This window comes from Myotis brandtii, unplaced genomic scaffold, assembly GCF_000412655.1.
Source record: "Myotis brandtii unplaced genomic scaffold, ASM41265v1 scaffold165, whole genome shotgun sequence".
In the NCBI taxonomy this organism is placed as follows: Eukaryota; Metazoa; Chordata; class Mammalia; order Chiroptera; family Vespertilionidae; genus Myotis; species Myotis brandtii.
This window is the reverse complement of record NW_005356042.1, coordinates 4667238-4687856: the sequence shown is the minus strand read 5'-3', so window position 1 is coordinate 4687856 and position 20619 is coordinate 4667238. Positions and strand designations below refer to the sequence as shown.

Genomic DNA, 20619 nt, shown 5'->3' with positions numbered 1-20619 from the left:
CTGAAGCAGGAGACCTGCCTTTAATTCTGCCAGGGCCACACATGGGAGGGTCAGGCTCACGTCAGCTTCAAATACACACATCTAACAATAACAACAATGTTTTAAACCTCTTATTGCCAGGCATTGTATCTCCATCATCTCTAATCAATATTCTCCTTGAATGTCAACCTATGAAAAATTTTTATAGTCTGTGTTTAAATAAGGAACTTGCAGAGAGTTTATAAATTGATGTAAGATCCAGAGCTGTCCTACCTTAGGAGAAATGCCATTTATCCTGATATTATGTACTTCTTATCTATACTAATAAAAGCCTAGGTGACCCTTGCACGCGATGTCATCACAAGATGGCCGCCACAAGATGGCCATCACAAAAGATGGCCACCACAACTTGGCCACATATACAGCAGAGGCAGGGCCTGGCGGCTGCTCCTCGCAGTGAGGCCTGGGGTCCCACAGCTCCATGCGGCGCGGAGGAAGTGGGTCCCGACAGAGGAGGCGGGTCGCGGCAGGGGAGGGCAGTTGGGGGTGATTGGGCCGGCAGGGGAGCAGTTAGGCATAAATCAGGCTGGCAGGGGAGTGGTTAGTGGGCAATCAGGCTGGCAGGCAGAAGCAGTAATGGGCAATCAGGCAGGCAGACAGGCGAGCGGTTAGGAGCCAGTAGTCCCGGATTGTGAGAGGGATGTCTGACTGCCGGTTTAGGCCCAATCCGGCCTAAACTGGCAGTCGGACATCCCTCGAGGGGTCCCAGATTGGAGAGGGTGCAGGCCAGGCTAAGGGACACCCTCCCCCACCTCTGCATGAATTTCGTGCACCATGCCACTAGTTATTTGATAAAATGATAATAGAGGGTAATGACTTTTAGGGTTTTTAAAAGATATATATTTTTATTGATTTCAGAGAGAAACATCAATGATGAGAGAGACTCATGATCGGCTGCCTCTTGTATGCCCCCAACTGGAGAAGGGGCCTGCAACCTGAGCATGTTCCCTGACTGGGGATGGAACCGTGACCTCCTGGTTCATAGGTTGATGCTCATCCACTGAGCCATGCCAGTCAGGCTAGGGTTGTTATTTAAAATGTGGAAATAAAAAATGACCATCCCTACATTAGACCAAAAAACTCTTCTGGAAATTTTACTGAGTTTTTGACATCTGACTCTGGCCAATATGGAGAAACAGGGATCTACCCTTCGCTGTGAAAAAACAGAAAACTGGATGAAATGTTCAAAGCACTGTTTTCACCACATTGCACAAAAGACAGTACAACAGGGAAACAAACAAGGCCCCATGATTGCTCAGTGCAGGGAGGGGATGAAATAGAGGGGGTGGTCTCACCTAGTGGGAGAGATAGAGGTTGGAGTCAGGGAGGCCAAATGAACAGGAATCCGAGGACAGGGTGCTGAAGAGGAAGATGTTGCCAGGCAAGAGCTCCAGGGACCTGCTGAGAGGCCCGCAGGCCGTGACTGAGAGCTGCTGTGCGTGTGGGTGTTGAACTGCAGAAGGCCGGGGAAGGCATTGCCCAAAGGAGCAGGCAGAACCATCCCTGGGCTGGGATGGTTGTATTCACACCCGTCAGGGCAGACTGACCTCACCATACACTGGGAGTTGGTGGAGCCGCAGAAGAGTCTTTTCTGAGTAATGGTGGTAAATTAGCCTAAGTCTGTACTGCACCCATCCTAATAGCAGACATTCAATTTAAAAGATTATGCATGAAAAAGGCAGAAAATTAAGACCAATAATCAGGAGGAAAAAGAAATCAATAGGAAGCTACCCACAAGTGGCAGAAATGATGGAATTCACAGATAAGGATGTTAAAATAGCTATTAAAATATGTTCCATGTGTTCAAGAAGGAAGAGGAATACATCATAATCAAGATAAGGAGTGAGATAAGAGATATAAAAAGTCACAAATGGAACTTCAAGAGATGAAATTTTAATAATATCTGAAATGAAAAACACTGGCTGGGATTCACAGCAGACTACTAGTAAATGCTGTAGAAGAAAAGATCAATGACTTTGAAGGTACTGATATTCAAATCAGAACAGAGATTAAAAAAAAACTAAAAAAATAACATGACAATACCCTCACCTGTGGGGTGATACCCAGTTATGTAGCCTCTGTATAAATGGAGCTCTAGGAAGAAGAGAGGCAGGGACAACAGAGTTTGAAGAAATAATAGCCAAATTTTTCTGAATTCGACAGAAACCATAAACCCACAGATACAAGATGCTGAATAAACCCCATGTAAAATAAACATGAAGAAAGCCATGTTGAGGCACATTATAAACAAATTGCTGAAAACCAGTGCTAAAGAGAAATCTTAGAAGCAGAAGGATAAAATGACACACCATGGACAGAGGGACAGCAGACCTCTGGCCAGAAACCATGCAAGCCGGAAAATAATGGGTAAGCACGTTTAAAGTGCTCAAATGGGGAACCCGTCAACAATGATTATATTACCCAGTAAAAAATACGCTTCAAAATTGGAGATAAAATGAAGACTATTTCAGACAAATAAAAAGTGATAGAATTCATTATTTGTTACATTGTCAGCAGACCTGTTGTACAAGATATGTTAAAGGAGGTTCTTCCAGGAGAAGAAAATAATTCCAGATAGAAATTTAGATCAACACAAAGCAGTGAAGAGTACCAGAACTAGTAATTATATAGGTAAATATAAATGATATTTTCTCAATTCTAGATCTCTTGAAATGACAATTCTCTGTTTAAAGCAAAAACAATTAACCATGTATTTTGGGGGTTTTTGGTATACATGGAAGTAAAATATATGACAATAATTGCACAAAGGATGGGAAGGGGACATAGGAGTATATTTTTGAGTGATTCGTACATTGTATGTGATGCGAAATAATATTATTTGAAGGTAGACTGTGATGTTATAGATGTATATTATAACTTCTGGAACATTCAGTAAAAATAACTTTTAAGGTATAGCGAATAAGCCTGTAAGTGGAGATAAAAGAGTATCATTAAAATAAAATTCTCAATTAATCTGAAAAAAGGCATGGCAATACCATAGAAATAGATTTAAATCCAACCTTGTTTATTTCAATTACAAATCATTACAACAAATGTAAATTGTCTAACATTCAAAATTAAGGCAGAAACCAAGAGATAGGATAAAAAAGCAAGACCCAAGGAAATACTGCCTAAAGAAGTGCAATTTAAATAGAAAAGCACAAAGTAGGATCAATATAAGAGGATGGGAAAAAAAGATTTACCATGATAATATGAATCAATAGAAAGCTGTAGTGACTGTATTAACCAGACAAAGTAGGTTTCATACCAAAGGAAGGTTTCCAGGGATAAGGAAGTCAATTCCGCAAGAAGATACAAATGCTAAATGGATATATTTCTAATAACAGCTTCCAGATATATGAAGCAAAAACTGATAGAACTAAAAGGGTAAATAAATAACAACCATAGCTGGAGGCATCAATATTCCTGTATCAGTCAGGGTTCAACCAGTGGAGCAGAACCAGTGGGAGCTTTGTCTGTATCAAGAAATACAATAAATTATTGGCTCATGTAATTGTGGGCTGGCCACGCAAGTCTGACGGCAGGCCAATGTGAGTGTAGGCAACGCCAATGCTGTTGTTCAGAGGAGCGAGTCCTTCTTTCCCTGGGGAAGCCTCAGCCCAGCTTTTAAGGTCTTTCTGCTGATTATGTCGGGCCCACTCCACATCATCTCACTCACTGAAAGTCAACTGAAAGGGACTTTCATCACATCTGCCAAATCCCTTCACAGCAGCACCTAGTCTAGTGTTTGGATGGAGAAGCATATACATCAGAAGCCATCACAACCATCTCCCAACATAGAACAAGTAGACGGAAAATCAGTGACCATATGGAAGACTTGGAAATGTTGTCAATTAACTTTACTTAATTGGCATTTGCAGAACATTCCACCCAATAAGGGTAGAGAGAACATGAACATTCATCCAGGTGGACTATATTCTTGACCATAAAGTAGGTGCCAATAAATTAAGAAGATTGAAGCCATACAAAGTATGTTCTCTGACCACAAGGGGATTCATTTCAAAGAGGTCAGGAGAGCTCTCCAAAATCAGGCAGCGAGGAAAGTGCTGGAGCTCGGATTTGAACACAAGCCTTTCTGGCTTTTTAAAGCCGCACCCACTTCCTGCTACCCAGGCTGTGACTGGACTGCTGGAGAGGGGGTGGGCCTGCGTCTGGGGGACTGGAGACGTCTGGCATCCTGCACCAATTGCATCTTTTAAAATGCTTAAACTTGCTATGATCCTGTGTTATTAGTACCAGACTGCACAAACACTCATAAATTTCAGCCTCATGTCCATCATCACAAAGGGCCTCACCCCTGGGGTGCTTTTGTTTTCAGAGACCCCAGTGAGAACTGACACTGGGCGGTTCTCCCTGGAGGACCCAGAGATGCAGTGGAGAGAACATGATGATTAGCCAGGGCCCAATGGGGAGCTGGCTGGGGAGCCTGTGTCCTTTTGGTCAAAGTTCAGAGGCCTAGGAAAAGGAGATTGGTTCTGCAACGCCAAGGAGTTTGGCCAGGATCGTCCAGTATCCTCCAGACACTGCCGGCATCCTCTCCAACAGAACATGGGACAGTAGGGGCGGTGGTGCCCTGAGCCAGCACGGACAGCTTCCCACACCACCCTGTCCCCTATGAAATAACGGAGCAGGTCCTGCTCCAAATATCTTGAACTTGGAACTTGAAACAATAACTGAGGGAAGTGTTAAGGTGGGGAAGTTTTCTGTTGTTATCACTGTCTTTGTCCCTTGGCAAGTTTCTGAGCTGCCTGTGGTAGGTAGTTCTGGGACCTGACAGTCCAATCATCTATCAAAACTCACAAATGACCATCTCCTCATCTTTCTTACTCATCTGCTTTTGTAGTAAGTTTGGGTAAAAGCGACTTTGAAAAAAAGAGACCATGAAATCCAAGCAGATGTTACACGAAACACGTATGTAAACCGTAGATGGTAAACGGACGGTTCTCGTGCCCAGCCATGAGAGCTTGGGCAGGACAGGGCGCAGCTCCTTCGCACGTGGCATGTGGCAGAGAAGCGCCCGTTTCAGAACCGTGCGAGCCTCTCCGAGGTCACAGAAATCTCGAAGCAAAGGAGAGGGCTTCCATGTCCGCATCCGGTGATTGACAGGTGATAATGTTTTATTGGAGCAGAAACATTTCCCAACTAATTTATTCCTTCACTCATGTGGATAAAAAGGGGGGTTGCAGGGGAGAGAATGAGAAAATAGAAGCAGATTAGGGGGCTAAGTTGAACTTGCTTGCCAAACTACACATACCCTGTGCCCAACTTCCATAACTGAAATGAAATGTTGAATTAGTCACAACAAATTAAAACACTATTTATTGACGGATGGAGGGTCCAACTTTTTGTAACTTGTGGAATTTCCTCTGTCCCTCCTCTTCCTCTCCCCAGTCCTCGCTCCCCTCTGGCAAGGGAACTGGTTTTTCTTGCCATGTGAGTTCATCAAAATCAGAATGCTCGTTCTATTGGAAACAACATTTCTGCAGCGCCTCTGAAAGAGAAAAGTGTGTCAGTTCCCGTCCTGGCACTCAGTCTCCCAAGCACAGCCCCGGGACTTGCCATGACACCCCGCTTGCAGCTCCTCCTGCCGTGGGCAGTCATGGTCACAGCTTTGCCAGTCTTTTTCATGGAGCGAAGTGAGGCTCGCTCATCAAATTCCTTCCACAGTGAAACCGCCACCTGGCACAGCCCTCACGGAGGTGGCATTGGCTCCTGTGATCCAGAGCTTCTGAAAGCTCCTCGGGCTGTAACCTAGGCAACAGGTGAATTTTTTTTATTTTTTTTTATTTCTTAAAGTATTACAAAGAGTATTACATATGTCTCCTCCCCCCGCCTTGACATTCCCCTGGCTTTCCCCACCCCCCAGTGTCTTGTGTCCATTGGTTATTCTCATATGCATGCATACAAGTCCTTTGGTTGATCTCCTACCCCCCCAACCCTCCCCAGGGTCCCCACTGTAGTTTGATAGTCTGCTCAATGCTGCTCTGCCTCTGTATCCATTTTTGTTCATCAGTCTGTAATGGTCCTTATTATCCATAAATGAGTGAGTTCATGTGGTATTTTTCTCAGCTTCCCAGGGGCCATCTCAGCCTCACAGGGGCCGTCCCAGCCTCACAAGGGCCGTCTCAGCCTCACAGGGGCCGCCTCAACCTCTCAGGGGCCGCCTCAACCTCTCAGGGGCTGTTTCAACCTCACTGGGGCCATTGCAAGCTCACCGGGGTCATTGCAAGCTCACCAGGGCCGTCTCAACCTCACCGGGGCTGTCTCAACCTCACCGGGGCCAGATTTGGCACTCTCAACAGGCGAATTTGACGGTTAATTTGCTCTTGTAGAAGTTTTGTGACTTTTTTATCCTATTTCATTGGACAAACCACAGAGCCCGCTCCCTGCCCACCTCCCTCTGAACTGGAGATGGGAGAGGAGAACTGGCTCCTCAATGTGGTGAAAGGGCTGTGAGAATTGAGGGGAGGGTAAGGGAGGGAGGCTACTAGTAGAGCCCTCTGCTGTCCTGGGGTAAAAAGGACAGTGCCCAGTGGGGACCTGAGGGTGCCGATGTGGAGAAGGGTCATCACCTGCTTCTTGCACTCAAGAGGACACGGTCATTTGCCAACCAAGGAGAGAGCACGAGAACTCTTGTCAGCATCCTGCCCGTTTTCAGTTACCCAGGAGCCTGTTAGAACTTGCTATGTCAGAAAAGCAAAAAAAAAAAAAAAAAAAAAAAAAAAAAAAGTAAGTAATATTTTATAAAAGAATATTTATTCCCTAACGTATTTGTGTAGATTGGGTGTTTCTGAATGTAGGTGTGCTTTCCGGGAGACATGCTGCCTAGAGGAAGGGGACAGTAGAATCATTGGGTCACAACTGCAGCCGGGCCTTGGCCACAGGTGCTGACCACCCCCCACTGGAAGATGCCCTTTCTCTCTGGCAGGTTTCCTGTTTTCCCACAGACCCGCGGCTCAGACACTCAATTGGCCACCAGGACTTTCCCTTCAGACCCCAGCCCCTCTCCCCATCCTCCTGATGTGGTGTAGCATCATCTGGGCTAGGTCGGCACTCTGTGTTTGTAATTCTGTTTATAGCAGTGATTCTCATAGTGGGTCCCTGGAGCTCAGCACCACCCAGGAACTTGTTAAAAACGCATACTCTCAGGCCCTGCCCCAGACCTGTTGAATCTGAGGCGCTGGTGGGGGGAGAGGGCGGGGAGAGGGCTGGCCATCTGCCTTTTCCTAAGCCCCTCCCCTCCCCCGGTAATGCTGACACAGTTTGAGAACCCCTGGTCCATAGAACTGTGCACTTTACATTGAACTACATCTCAATAAAGACCTCAAAAACATAAATGAGAAGATAGCCTATCTGCAGCAAAAATGGTAACAACATATTTTGGAGTTTATAACATGTGGAAGTAAGGATGGAAAGGAGGAAATCAATGCTGTTGTAAATTTACACACTCTATGTGAAGTGGTATACTATTGCTTACAGCTAAACTTTAAGAAGCTAAAGTTGCATTTTTAAGCCCTATGGCAACCATTAAAAATGTTAAAAGGTATAACACTTAAGGCAATAGTAGAGATAAAATCATAAAAATACTCAATTAATTCAATATAAGGGAAATAGTAAAGAGTTTTAAGAACAGATAAGACCAATTGAAAATAAGTAGCAAGATGACAGATTTAAATTCAACTCCCCAATAATAAAAAAAAGAATTATAAGATTTGGTAAGGAAATAAGACCTAACTATATGCCATCTCAAAAACAAACAAACAAACAAAAAACCAACAAACAACCCACAATTTTAAACATAAAAGCATAGGTAGATTAAAAGTAAGAGGGCAGAAAAAGTTAGACCATGAAAATGCTAATCAAAAGAAAAATAAAGCTGGAGTAGAAATGTTAGCATCATATAAAGTAGACATCAGAACAAGGAATAGTACTAGAGAGGAAGAGGGACATTTTAATCAGTGTCATTCTGTAGGAAGACATACAGTTATAAATGTGTTTGCATCCACACATGAAACAAAAAGTAACATAGAAATAGAAAAATTCACAAATGTACTTGAAAATGTCAGTGCTTCTCTCTGCAAGTTAGAGAAGTGGGCAGAAATTCAGTAAGGATGTAGAAATCTAATCACAATATTATCCAAGTTGATCTAATTGACATTAATTGGACAATCCCTCCCCCCATATTGGTAGAAAACACATTTTTGCAAGTGCACAGGGGACATTCACCAGAATAGACCATATTCTGGACCATAATACAAATCTCAACAAATTTTTAAAAAGTGAAATATGTTATTTGGCCACAACAGAGTTCAAGTATTTATATCTATATCCAAAATTTCCAAATATTAAAAGTTAAACAATATACTTTTAAATAACCCATGGGTCAAAACATAAAAAAAAATTAGAAAAGAATTTTAATTGAAAAAAAGAAAAAAGAAAACACAAAGTATGACAATTTGTAGAATGCTAGTAAGGCCACATTTAGAGGGAAATTTATACCATGAAATGATATATTGGAAAAGAAGAAAGTTCTCAAATCAATAACCTAAGCTTCCACAGTTAAGAGCCTTGAAAACGAAAAGCACAATAAATTCAATAAGAAGAAAAAGAAAACTATAAAGGTAAGAGCAGAAATCAATGAACTTGAAAACAGAAAAGCAATAGAGAAAATAAAAAAACAAAGCAAAAGCTGATTCTTTGAACAGAACAACCAATCGACAAGCCTGAAGCCAGCTGATCAAGAAAAAAGGGAGAAGCCACAAATTACCAATATCCAAAATGAAAGAGGGACATCACTACAGATTCTACAGACATAAAATGGAATAGTAAGGAACTCTTAACTTTATGACAATACATTTAATAATATTGATGTAATGAATAAATTTCTTGAATGACACACACTACCAAACCCAACAAAGAAGAATTAGGTGTTCAGTACAGAGAAGATGCCATTATTGCTGCCCACCTTGTCTGTTTGGGGGGAGCTAGAAAGGTGTCCTGCACGAGAAGAGGACCCTGTGGGCGTGGATGAAGGAGGTAGTCCAGACAGAGGAGAAAGGCCCGCCAAGGCAAGGAGGTGGGAACACGCGGGAATGTCTGCTGGGTAAAGTGTGTGCTGGAATGAATGCATTTGGGGCCCAGGGAGGGAGGTGGGACTCAGATCTTGAGTTTCCAAGCTCCGATTACTATGGTCAATGGTGGGGACTATAGGAAGCTCTTAAACTCAGGGCAGAGCTAAATTTCATGCCTCTTGTGGTGCAGCCAAGATTTCAGCTGTGTCCTAACTCACTCTCATCTCCATCAAGTGGCACTGTTGTGTGCTCAGGCACAGCCCCGAGACCTCTCCTTGGAGAGACGACACAAATTCTCAACGGCCCTGACAACAGGCCGGATCTCTGTGAGCCAAAACTGCCCTCCGCCCCTGTTCCAAGTTTGTCATAGACCAAGGCAGGAACAACAAGCAGGTTGCCACACCTGCTAGAACTGCCTGTAGAGAGAGGTGAGGGTGGTGTCCCTGTGCCTCTGGGAGCCCCGAGCCGCTGTGGGAGAGCTGGAGGCGGCAGCGGGAGGGGAGGAGTGCTTTGCCAGGAGCAGCCGAGGAGTGGAGTGCACACAGTGGACGCTTGGACAAGACGGGTTTAAAATGCTCAGATCCACTTACACACGGATCTTTAAATTAAATGTGTATGGTACCGTAGGTGTCTTTTCTCTTTATGATTTTCTTAATAACATTTTCTTCCCTCTAGCTTACTTTATTGTGAGAATACAGTATATAATACATAAGACATACAAAATATGTGTTAATTGACTTTATGTTATCAGTAAGGCTTTCAGTCAACAGCTGGCTATTAGTAGTTAAGTTTTTGGGGAGTCAAAAGTCATACACAGACTTTTTACTGTTCAGGGGGGTCGGCACCCCTAGCCTTCACGTTATGCAAGAGTCAACTGTATTTGAAAGCTGTCTTCGGCATTTACTTAAGCAGGTGCCATTAGGAGACAGATGCCAGCCCCCAGCTCCCCCTAAGTGCTCAGGCTTCCGCCAGGAGCACCCCGGCCTTTTCCCTCCTGTCTGCCTAAGAACACACTTCCTTCTTACCCCTGCCCTTTCCCAACTTTTTGCTCTGAACTGGGAGGTTTAGACTTTCATTCCAGGCTTTCCAGGGACCTCCAGCCGCACTTGGGAAGGGAGCCAGATGTGAGGATTTGTCCAACTGACCCTGCCCCCGAGGGCTCACCCAATAGTAAGCAAACTTGTTTTCCCAAAGACGCCAACCTTCCTTCTCCCTCCCTCTGGCCGAGCTCTTCGGCAAACCAGGGTGATGTCATGGGAAACAATTCAAACGCCTTGTACCACTGTGTCAGGTGCAGCAAAAGGCCTAGTGAAAACTGGGGCGGGGGGTGTGGGGAGAAATGGTTAAAGGAACCAGGCGGGCGCGATGACAGTGATGGGCTGGCAGAGGATGGATATATTGGGGGAGCTGGCTCAGCAAGCTAGTGTTTGAATGGAGCTCTAACTGCTTTGAGGAGGGGCAGGCAAAGAGAAGCTCAAGCATGCATCTGCCCCTGCCCTTGGTGTAGACGGCCAGGTGGGTGGGCGTGCCCGGTGGTCCTCCCTTCCCGTGAGAGGGGGAGTGGCACATGCTTTGATAGATTAGCAAGGCTCCATCTTAAGGAAGGCTGCTCCCCATCCTGGGAACCCCAGGCCGCTGGGGTGACTCCGCAGCCTGGCACAGCCCCAGCCTGGCAGTGTGGGGCAAAGGGCACCAGACCTCCCAGCCACGCAGGAAGGAGCCGCTGATGGAGAAGCGGCCGTGCTGCCATCTGCCTGCAGCTGGACAAGCCTTTGAAAGGAGGGGGCTCAGCTCTTTCATGGATTATGTCTGCATCCCCCAACAAGGCTATTTTAGCAAGAGACTGGGAGGAAAAGGGCAGTTTCTCTTGGCTGCGGGGTCTCGGTTTCCTTTGCTTTGGCATTGGGTCTGTTTTCTCTCCTCACTGCGAGAGGCAGTGGTGCCCGGGCCTGCGGCCTGCAGCAGCGGGGGCTCGGTCCACCCATGCCCTCGTCATCCTCCTGCCAGCTCGGTCACCTCTGAAGTTTGCAAGAAAGCGCCACTGCCCACACCGGCGAAACAGCCAGCGGTGGGAGAGGCAAGCCCACGAACACATGGGCGCGCGCGCTGTTACTTCAGTGAGCGTGTAAGCGCAGAGACACGGAACTCAGGGCGGTTGTTTCCACCATCTTGTCACTAAGCAAGGGCTGCTAACAACTCGCTCAGGGGACACGCCTTCCCGCTGGCCCTCCTGTGCACAAGCACATGCACACACACATGCACATACTCACAGACACTGACTCGCGTGAAAGACACATGCACACACACATGCACATACTCACAGATTCATATGAAACACAATGATCACACATGCACACAAATGTACACACTTACACATACCGAGACACACACAAGACATACACACTCACTGTCATACACTATCTCAGACATACTTCAACAGACAGGAACACTCTTGCTCACACGTTCATGCACACTCACACTCACAGGTGTTGTCCTGGGGGTAAGTGAAACAATGTAAGTGCCCTAAACTCGTAAATTATAATATCGCTCCACCAACAGTAGATGCTGTTGTTAACGAAAGTGCAATAGACCCAGGGGCACCAGCAGGGCCGTGGGTGCTTCCCTGGTGTGCAGGCTGCCTTAGTGGCCTTCCTTCTGGGAAGAGAGGTCCAAGCCCCAGGTCTCAACATCCGAGGGCGCCTTTGTCCTGGTGGGACTGCGTTTGTCAGAGGGTGTAGGTCAGGGCCTGCTGGGGGATGTCTGAACTGGGCCTTCCCACCGGCCTTATAACCGGCCAGTGATGGCAGCTCGTACACTTACTTCCCCAGGAGCCTGTGCAACAGGAGCCGCTCTTCCCCACCCGCCCCTGGGGCGAAGGGTGCGGGTCTGGCCGCCCCAACCGGCTCCCCTCAGGCGTGTGCTGGCGGGAAGGTGAGCCGGGCAGGTGAGCCAGGCTGGTGTCAGTGCTGGAGAGCTGGTGTCGGCGCCAGCTCCTCGGAAGCATTTAGCCACAGGGTTGCTGGCCGTCTTTTCTCCCAGAGGACCAGCTGCGGGTGAAGAGTCAAAAGATGGCTCTAAAAATACGTGCCAGCCGTGGTCCCCGGAAACATGGCGGAGTGATTTCTCTTGGCCCCGTGGCCCCAGTTTCCTTTGCTTTGGCGTTGGGTCTGTTTTCTCTCCTCACTGCGAGCGGAAGGTAGCTCAGTCCAAGAGGCACAGGCTGCTGCTAGAATGTGTCAGTCAGGGCTTTGGACTTGCGTGTACTTCAGCTCCTTTGTGTTGGGAAAAATGTATGCAAACTAGAATAAACACTGCCTCTTGGGAGGGCTCCTTGTCAGGGTCTGGTCTGCTGCGGGGTGGGGTTAGCCAAAGGATTGGAGGAAGCAGCCGGGACTGCAGGGGGTCAGACCCAGAGGCACTGCTGCAAGACAGACCCCCAGGGACCCTGGACTGTGGACGTCCCCAGGGCTCCCCAGGGAGGGGTTCGGGGTGTGGTAGCAGGATTTATCATGGGAGAAAAAGGTAGGCCGGGTGGGAGGTGCTGGGAGGTGGGATGTGCCCTCTGTGTAAGGAGGAGCCAGTGGGAGTCTGGCTGAAGGTCCAGCTGAGGTCCCTGCTGGAGGTCCCCCAGGTCCAGCGCCCCAGGCAGGTGAGCCCTGAGCAAATGGAGCGGGGTCTGGGTGCCCGGAAGGGTTCCTCCTTGCCCGGCGTTGTCCAGGAAAACCCTTCAAAACTGACAGCCTCTTGGGTTGTGCCAGGATCCCCAGCAGCTCAGCGCCCTTTGTGCCCACAGCCCAGGGGGACACCGGGCCTGCCCTGGTCATCACTGTGGCCCCATTCACCTGAGAACGCATGCTTTCTATTAATAATCGAACTCTGACGAGAATGCAGGCTGTATTGAGGAGGGGAGGAGAATGTCCATGTCTCCCAAGCACAGCGTCCCTGTAATTAGAACAACGCTCGATCGTGCCATTAAAGTAATGAAGGAAAGTCTGCCTCGGGCTGTGGGATGATGCTCTTTGTGGGAATAGATTACACACCACGGACCCAACAACGCCACCCCCCCACCCTGCCCCGAGTTTATTTAGGGTTTGTTTTTTTTCTTTACTTGAAGAAGTCTCTGTAAACTGAATCTCAGCAATGCTGAGAGAATCCCAAATGTGGTTTATAGAAACAGTCCAAAGTAGTCCAACTTATTTCCAGATTGCCTGCGTTTTTTTTACATCTGTGAAATCAAAACCAGACAGAATTCTTTATTAAAATGCAGTGCCTAATGCTAATTTTTTTCCCATGTCTAATATAATCGGTCCTGACTTTTCAGTTTCTCTGTGTGTTTATTTTGGAGTGTCTCAAATCTCGTCCATCAATCCTCTTTCTCTCCCCCCACACCGCCCCTTTGCTGCCTGTCTCCTTCCCCCTCAGTGGGGTCTCAGGGCAGACAGTCAGGGTGGGCGGGGGCGGCCTGGATGGCGCGGACCCCCCTGCACGGACTGTGGCGTCCACCCCGCTGGGCTCTGCCTCTCTCACACAAGCCTTCTGGATCCTGTCTCACCATTCCTCCGTCCGTGACCCCATTTCCACTTGGGAGCTCTGGTCTGGCCCTAAACTGATTCACACTCACTGTTTCCAAGCAAAGCATGAGTTTGTACCCCCCTTTGCCCATATGCTTCCCCGCCCCAGTCCTTCCCCGTCGGCCTGGAGAACTCCTCCTCGTCCTCCTCATGTCCAGTGCCGATCTCATCTCCTCTGTGATACCTGGCCCACCTCAAGCACCAGGAGTTGCTCCCTTCCCCAGGCTCCCATGCCGCGGAGCGTCCTGTTATTTTAGCATCTGCCGCATGGTGGGGGCCCATCTGGTGTGTTTACTGCATCCCGGGTGCCGTGGGTTGCCTGGACTGCGGTGTTAAAAAGGATTCTGAGGCTGAGAGTGACATTCTGTTTAGTGATGTCATCGTGTGCAAGGAAGGAGGAAGTGGCAGATCCCAAACAGACATCTGCCAACCGCGGTCTAGACCAGCGGTTCTCAACCTGTGGGTCGCGACCCCTTTGGCGGTCGAATGACCCTTTCACAGGGGTCGCCTAAGACCATCCTGCATATCAGATATTTACATTACAATTCATAACAGTAGCAACATTACAGTTATGAAGTAGCAACTAGAATAATTTTATGGTTGGGTCACAACATGAGGAACTGTATTTAAAGGGCCAGAAGGTTGAGAACCACTGGTCTAGACCCTGCTGGACTCACACCGCTAGAGCATCAGACTCCACCGGAGGGCTTGTTACGCACAGTTTCCTGGGCTCAACCCAGAGCTCCATCCAGACCCCCACTGTGCTCACTCTAACACGCTCTCAAGGGCTGTCAGTGCCCCTCGTCCCCCTGAGGGACACTGACACCTGGTCCAGGCTGGCCGCCTCCGCCTTCCCTGTTAGAAAAGCAGACCCTCACCCTGCCCAGACCTACTGCAGAGACTACACTTTAAAAAGAGCCCCAGGTGGCTCCTCTGTGTATCAAAGTTTGAGAAGCGTGGGGTCCCCAAGTCCCTGCTGCCGGGACGGTTATTGCTCACGCTGTGTCCTGGTGTGACAGCAGCTCTGCACACGGGAGGCTCGTGCATGCTTGCAGAATGAGTGCTCGGTAACCCGTGTGGCCTCATCTTCCCATTTGAAAAGGGAGACCCTTCTTTACAAACCTTATGTATAAAATGTCCCCTGATGAGGGGAATATGCTCTTAAAAATACTAGAAGCTGCCTTAGCTGGTTTGGCTCAGTGGATAGAGTATCAGCCTACAGACTGAAGGGTCCCAGGTTCGATTCCAGTCAAAGGCACATGCCCGGATGGTGGTCTCAATCCCCAGTAGGGGGCGTGCAGGAGACAGCTGATCAATGATTCTCATCACTGATGTTTCTATCTCTCTCTCCCTTTCCCTTCCTCTCTGAAGTCAATAAAAATATATTTTAAAAAAATACTAGAAGCCATTGCTTACTCAGTAGCTCTTTTTGCAGTTTGTGAAGGTTGGAGGAATTGTAGCTTCAGCAAACACACGTAAAATAAAATCAGGCCTCGCTGATTCAATTATACCTTTATTGGACCTTTCAGAGTCAGAATGGCACTCACTTGTGACCGCAACAGAATCTGAATGTGCTTTTCAGAACAGCAGCAGAGAGAAGAGCTGAGGATAAACATGGCAGTGCCTGGATGCTGCACCCGAGCAGTAGAGGGGCACAGAGGTCATGTGAGGGTCATGACCCTTCACCCCAATTGGAGTCTCCTGGTACCATCTGATCAGTCAGGGAGGGATGTTGGGCCATGTGGACGTGTGTGCCTGCACAGGTCAGGGAACTCTTCTTTGGGAAGCACTGGATGTGCTCGTCCACTCAACACGTATTCATTGTGCGCCTACTGTATGCAGGGCACTGGACTGGGTCCTGGAGAAACACTCATAGGAGGAATTGTTCCCTGTGCTAGTGGTCAATGTAGAAAAGGTCACAGAAATATTAACCATGCAGGCAAGCTCCAGAGGAACGTCACGAGCCTCATGCATGGTTTCTAACACCTGCCCCGACCTGCTGCTGCCTAGACTTTCCTCTGTCTCATGTCCTCACTGCAAGTGCTCACACATGGGGCTTTGGGTTGGTGGGTCCGAATGCACATAAGTAGCTAATCTGGGTATATCAGGCCAAAACTTTCCCATTTTTCTGGACGATGTACTTTTTCTTGGTCTGAAAAAATTTTTTTTTAAATCCTCATTCAAGGATATGTTTTGTTTGCTTGTTTGTTTGTTTGTTTGTTTGTTTGTTTTAGAAAGAGAGAAACATTGATGTGAGAGAGAAGCAGTGATTGGTTGCCTCCCATATGCGGCCCAATTGGGAATCATACCTGCAACCTAGGTATGTGCCCCAACTGGGAATCAAACCTGCAACCTTCTATGTTGTACTGGACGACGCTCCAACCAACTGATCCACCTGGCAGGGCCTGGTCTGAAATGTTTTGAGTGCTGTGGACTTGCAGGAGCTGGGAAGACCTCTGCAGGCTCGTCTCAGGTCTAACACTGACATTGTTTTAGAGGAGAAAAGAGGAACCTTTAGGTGCCTTGGCTGAACCAAGGCCAATGGCTTGCCCTTCCCCTCTACAGCCCCCACTTATCAGGCACTGACCAGGCATTTTGCACACCTCACCCCCTTAATTTGCACAATGGGAGAGATGACATGTTTGTGAAATTAAAAGAGGTTTGTGTTAGCTGGGGGGGGGGGGGGGGGGGGGGGGGGGGGGGGGAGGTAGCAGAGACTAAAGGAGAAAAGTAAACTGGGATCAGATCACACTCAGCCATATAGTGCATCTTTGAGATTAGTTGTTATGGGCAATAGGGAGCCAAGGAAGACTCCAGGCTGGGAGCAACACTAACAAAACTGTGTGTTAAAAGCATCTCTGTTGGGTTTGGTGGGGCTAAGATGGAGGCTGAGGCACAGCTGCTGCAGAACCAGAGAGAGGAGTGGCGTTGGCTAGAACTAGGGCAGTATGTATATAAAGGTGTGTACATTATTGCAAGTTGTCAGTCTGAATTTCCAGTTGACTTACATGGAATATTAATTTCCTGTCACAAATTACCTCAGTGGCTTTAAACAAGGGAAATTTATCCTTTCTCAGATCTAGAGGTTAGAAGTCTGAATCAAGGTGTGGACAGGGCCACACTCTCTCGGGAGGCTCTAGAGGAGGAACCCTCCTGCCTCTCCCAGCTCCTGGGGCTCCAGGTGTCCCTGGTTTATGGCTGCATCACCCTGACCTCTGTCTCCATGGTCACATGACCTTCTTCCTGTGTGTGTGTGTGTGTGTGTGTGTGTGTGTGTGTGTGTGCCATCTCCCTCTGCCTCCCACTTTTCTGTGTGATTGCATTTAGGCCCACCCTGACCATGCCGGGTAATCTCCTCACCCCAGGAGTTGATCCTTGATTCCCAAACCTGCAATGACTTAGCCATGTGGGCAGCACTGCAGTTTGCAGGGACTGGGCCTAATGTCTTGGGGCCAGTGTTCAGCCCCGAACGGTGGACAAGGCTCGCCTCTATTTGGTGGCTCTCCATTAGGTGGGAGTGGCTTCCATGGTCTGCGGTCTCACCAGACCTCGCCTTTGGGAAGTGCTTCATGGCCTCTGACCATTTTCATGATGGGCTAGACCATGTGCTGTTCATGGAACTGGTCAGCCCTGCCCAGCTCCTGAGGAGGATTAGGGGCCGGGGGAGGACAGCTGAGGGGCCATCACCAGAAGTCGGGCGTGGGTGCTGGGTCGAGCTGTGGCCAGCATGCGAGTACCAGATGGAAGGTGGAGCTCTGTGCCCTCGGAAGTGTCTCTGCCACGGGATGCTTTAGTCTTGAGACTCCAGGTGGCAGAGCCTGTTTCAGAACCTGCCTTCTGACCGTATGGAGGATGCCCGTCCCAGCCTGGCAGAGTCCGCGGAAGGCCCACTGCAGTGGGCACGCCATGCTTGGGGCAGACTCAGCTTCCACTGAGGCGTTCCCTCCTGAGCGTGGAGGACAGCGCATTTGTAAACAGCTACAAACATTTAAGACTCCAGCGACCACATCAAATGTGCGCTGGGAAAAGCCGAGGGAAGTTTCATGTGAACACAATGTCACGTGTCTGCAGTCAGCTCGGTTCTCTGTCGCACAGCGACGCTCTGAACTTTACAGGAAAAAGGCTCAGCTGTTTGCGTTCTCAGGACGGTCCTGTGCCGGGGAGGGGGTGGGGGCAAAGTTGTGAGCCTTCAAATCTCGCCAAGGGAAGGCAGAAGGGAGTGAATGTTTATTGAGCATCTGATCCGTGCCAGGTACTGGGCATCTGACAGACATCACTTAACCCCCAACAAGCTTGAAAAGGTGGCGTGGTCATCCTCACGCATAGATAAAAAACCCTGAGGCTCAGAGCCTTGTCCAAGGACGCCCGCAGCAGGCGGCAGAGCAGGGAACGTGTGCTGTGCATTTCGGATCTCTCTTTTTCATCGGAAGCTTTTCTTCCCTGTGTCCTCAGATGCTGCTGGATCAGAACGTCATTCCTCTCTGGACAATATCTCCCAAATGCCACCCCTTCCTGGCACAGGCAGCCGAGTGTGGGATTGAGAGTCTCTGGGTTCCCTGAGGTGCTGGAGGGAGCTATTTGGGAAGAGGGTGCAGTGGGACTTAGCACACATGTTGCATCGAAGGCATTCCCTCAGGGAGAAGGATCTGAATACCCTGAAATATTTCCCTGTCTTGGCGGACGTCGCCCCTCAGTTAGCGGAGGAGTGAATGTTTATTGAGCATCTGATCCGTGCCAGGTACTGGGCATCTGACAGACATCACTTAACCCCCAACAAGCTTGAAAAGGTGGCGTGGTCATCCTCACGCATAGATAAAAAACCCTGAGGCTCAGAGCCTTGTCCAAGGACGCCCGCAGCAGGCGGCAGAGCAGGGAACGTGTGCTGTGCATTTCGGATCTCTCTTTTTCATCGGAAGCTTTTCTTCCCTGTGTCCTCAGATGCTGCTGGATCAGAACGTCATTCCTCCCTGGACAATCTCCCAAATGCCACCCCTTCCCGGCACAGGCAGCCGAGTGTGGGACTGAGAGTCTCTGGGTTCCCTGAGGTGCTGGAGGGAACTATTTGGGAAGAGAGTGCAGTGGGACTTAGCACACATGTTGCATCGAAGGCGTTCCCTCAGGGAGCAGGATCTGAATACCCTGAAATATTTCCCCGTCTTGGCGGACGTCGCCCCTTCAGTTAGCGGTGCTGCCTTGAAGGCCAAGTCCACACGCTCCCCTCTCCCGTGCTCAGTTCCTGCCCACCTTGGGCTCGGTGCTTTGATCCCATTTCACAGACCTGGGCCTGGGATCAGCGGGGACCCCGCCACCCAACAAGGTGGGTGCCAGAGTCCCCATTTCACACACAGGGACCCTGGGCTCAGGTCCCACAGCGATAGGGCCAGGGCTAGGGCTCAAACTCAGGTCTTCCAACTCCTCACCCGTCACTCTTTCGAGTATCCCATAGTTGCTTATCCTCTGAATGAGCGTGTGGCCTCATGTGATGTGAAGGTGTTTCTGCTCTGCTTTGTTTCCTTGTCCAGAGATTTCATTTTCTCCCCTGTAACGAGCACCCGGAACACCGGGCTGCATCCCATGGCTCTGCAGGATCTAGAGGGATATTGGAACACGGCTGGGGACTGGCTTCCGCTCACACGGCCCGTCTGGCCCCCACAACCCTGTGAGGTTGACATCACTATCCCCGCTTGGCAGGCCCTGCTCTCCCCGAGGGCCCCTGTCCTGCTCTCCCCGAGGGCCCCTGTCCTGCTCTCCCCGAGGGCCCCTGTCCTGCTCTCCCCGAGGGCCCCTGTCCTGCTCTCCCCGAGGGCCCCTGTCCTGCTCTCCCCGAGGGCCCCTGTCCTGCTCTCCCCGAGGGCCCCTGTCCTGCTCTCCCCGAGGGCCCCTGTCCTGCTCTCCCCGAGGGCCCCTGTTCTGCTCTCCCCGAGGGCCCCTGTTCTGCTCTCCCCGAGGGCCCCTGTTCTGCTCTCCCCGAGGGCCCCTGTTCTGCTCTCCCCGAGGGCCCCTGTTCTGCTCTCCCCGAGGGCCCCTGTTCTGCTCTCCCCGAGGGCCCCTGTTCTGCTCTCCCCGAGGGCCCCTGTTCTGCTCTCCCCGAGGGCCCCTGTTCTGCTCTCCCCGAGGGCCCCTGTTCTGCTCTCCCCGAGGGCCCCTGTTCTGCTCTCCCCGAGGGCCCCTGTTCTGCTCTCCCCGAGGGCCCCTGTTCTGCTCTCCCCGAGGGCCCCTGTTCTGCTCTCCCCGAGGGCCCCTGTTCTGCTCTCCCCGAGGGCCCCTGTTCTGCTCTCCCCGAGGGCCCCTGTTCTGCTCTCCCCGAGGGCCCCTGTTCTGCTCTCCCCGAGGGCCCCTGTTCTGCTCTCCCCGAGGGCCCCTGTTCTGCTCTCCCCGAGGGCCCCTGTTCTGCTCTCCCCGAGGGCCCCTGTTCTGCTCTCCCCGAGGGCCCCTGTTCTGCTCTCCCCGAGGGCCCCTGTTCTGCTCTCCCCGAGGGCCCCTGTTCTGCTCTCCCCGAGGGCCCCTGTTCTGCTCTCCCCGAGGGCCCCTGTTCTGCTCTCCCCGAGGGCCCCTGTTCTGCTCTCCCCGAGGGCCCCTGTTCTGCTCTCCCCGAGGGCCCCTGTTCTGCTCTCCCCGAGGGCCCCTGTTCTGCTCTCCCCGAGGGCCCCTGTTCTGCTCTCCCCGAGGGCCCCTGTTCTGCTCTCCCCGAGGGCCCCTGTTCTGCTCTCCCCGAGGGCCCCTGCCCTGCTCTCCCCGGGGGCCCCTGCCCTGGTCTCCCCGAGGACCCCTGTCCTGCTCTCGAGGGCCCCCCCTGCCCTGCTCTCCCCGAGGGCCCCTGTCCTTCTCTCCCCAAGGGCCCCTGTCCTGCTCTCCCCGAGGGCCCCTGTCCTTCTCTCCCCAAGGGCCCCTGTCCTGCTCTCCCCGAGGGCCCCTGT

At 50.1% G+C, this 20619-nt stretch overlaps 1 long non-coding RNA gene across 1 annotated transcript in view; it reads left to right on the top strand.

Moving 5' to 3' along the window:
- The first annotated feature begins 9707 nt into the window (after nt 1-9707).
- The window catches only part of LOC106725479, an 18567-nt gene continuing 7655 nt past the window's right edge, over nt 9708-20619 (top strand). The window contains exons 1-2 of the long non-coding RNA XR_001361371.1: nt 9708-9742; nt 10469-10473. This is a non-coding gene — a long non-coding RNA (uncharacterized LOC106725479). The remainder of the gene's footprint in view (nt 9743-10468; nt 10474-20619) is intronic.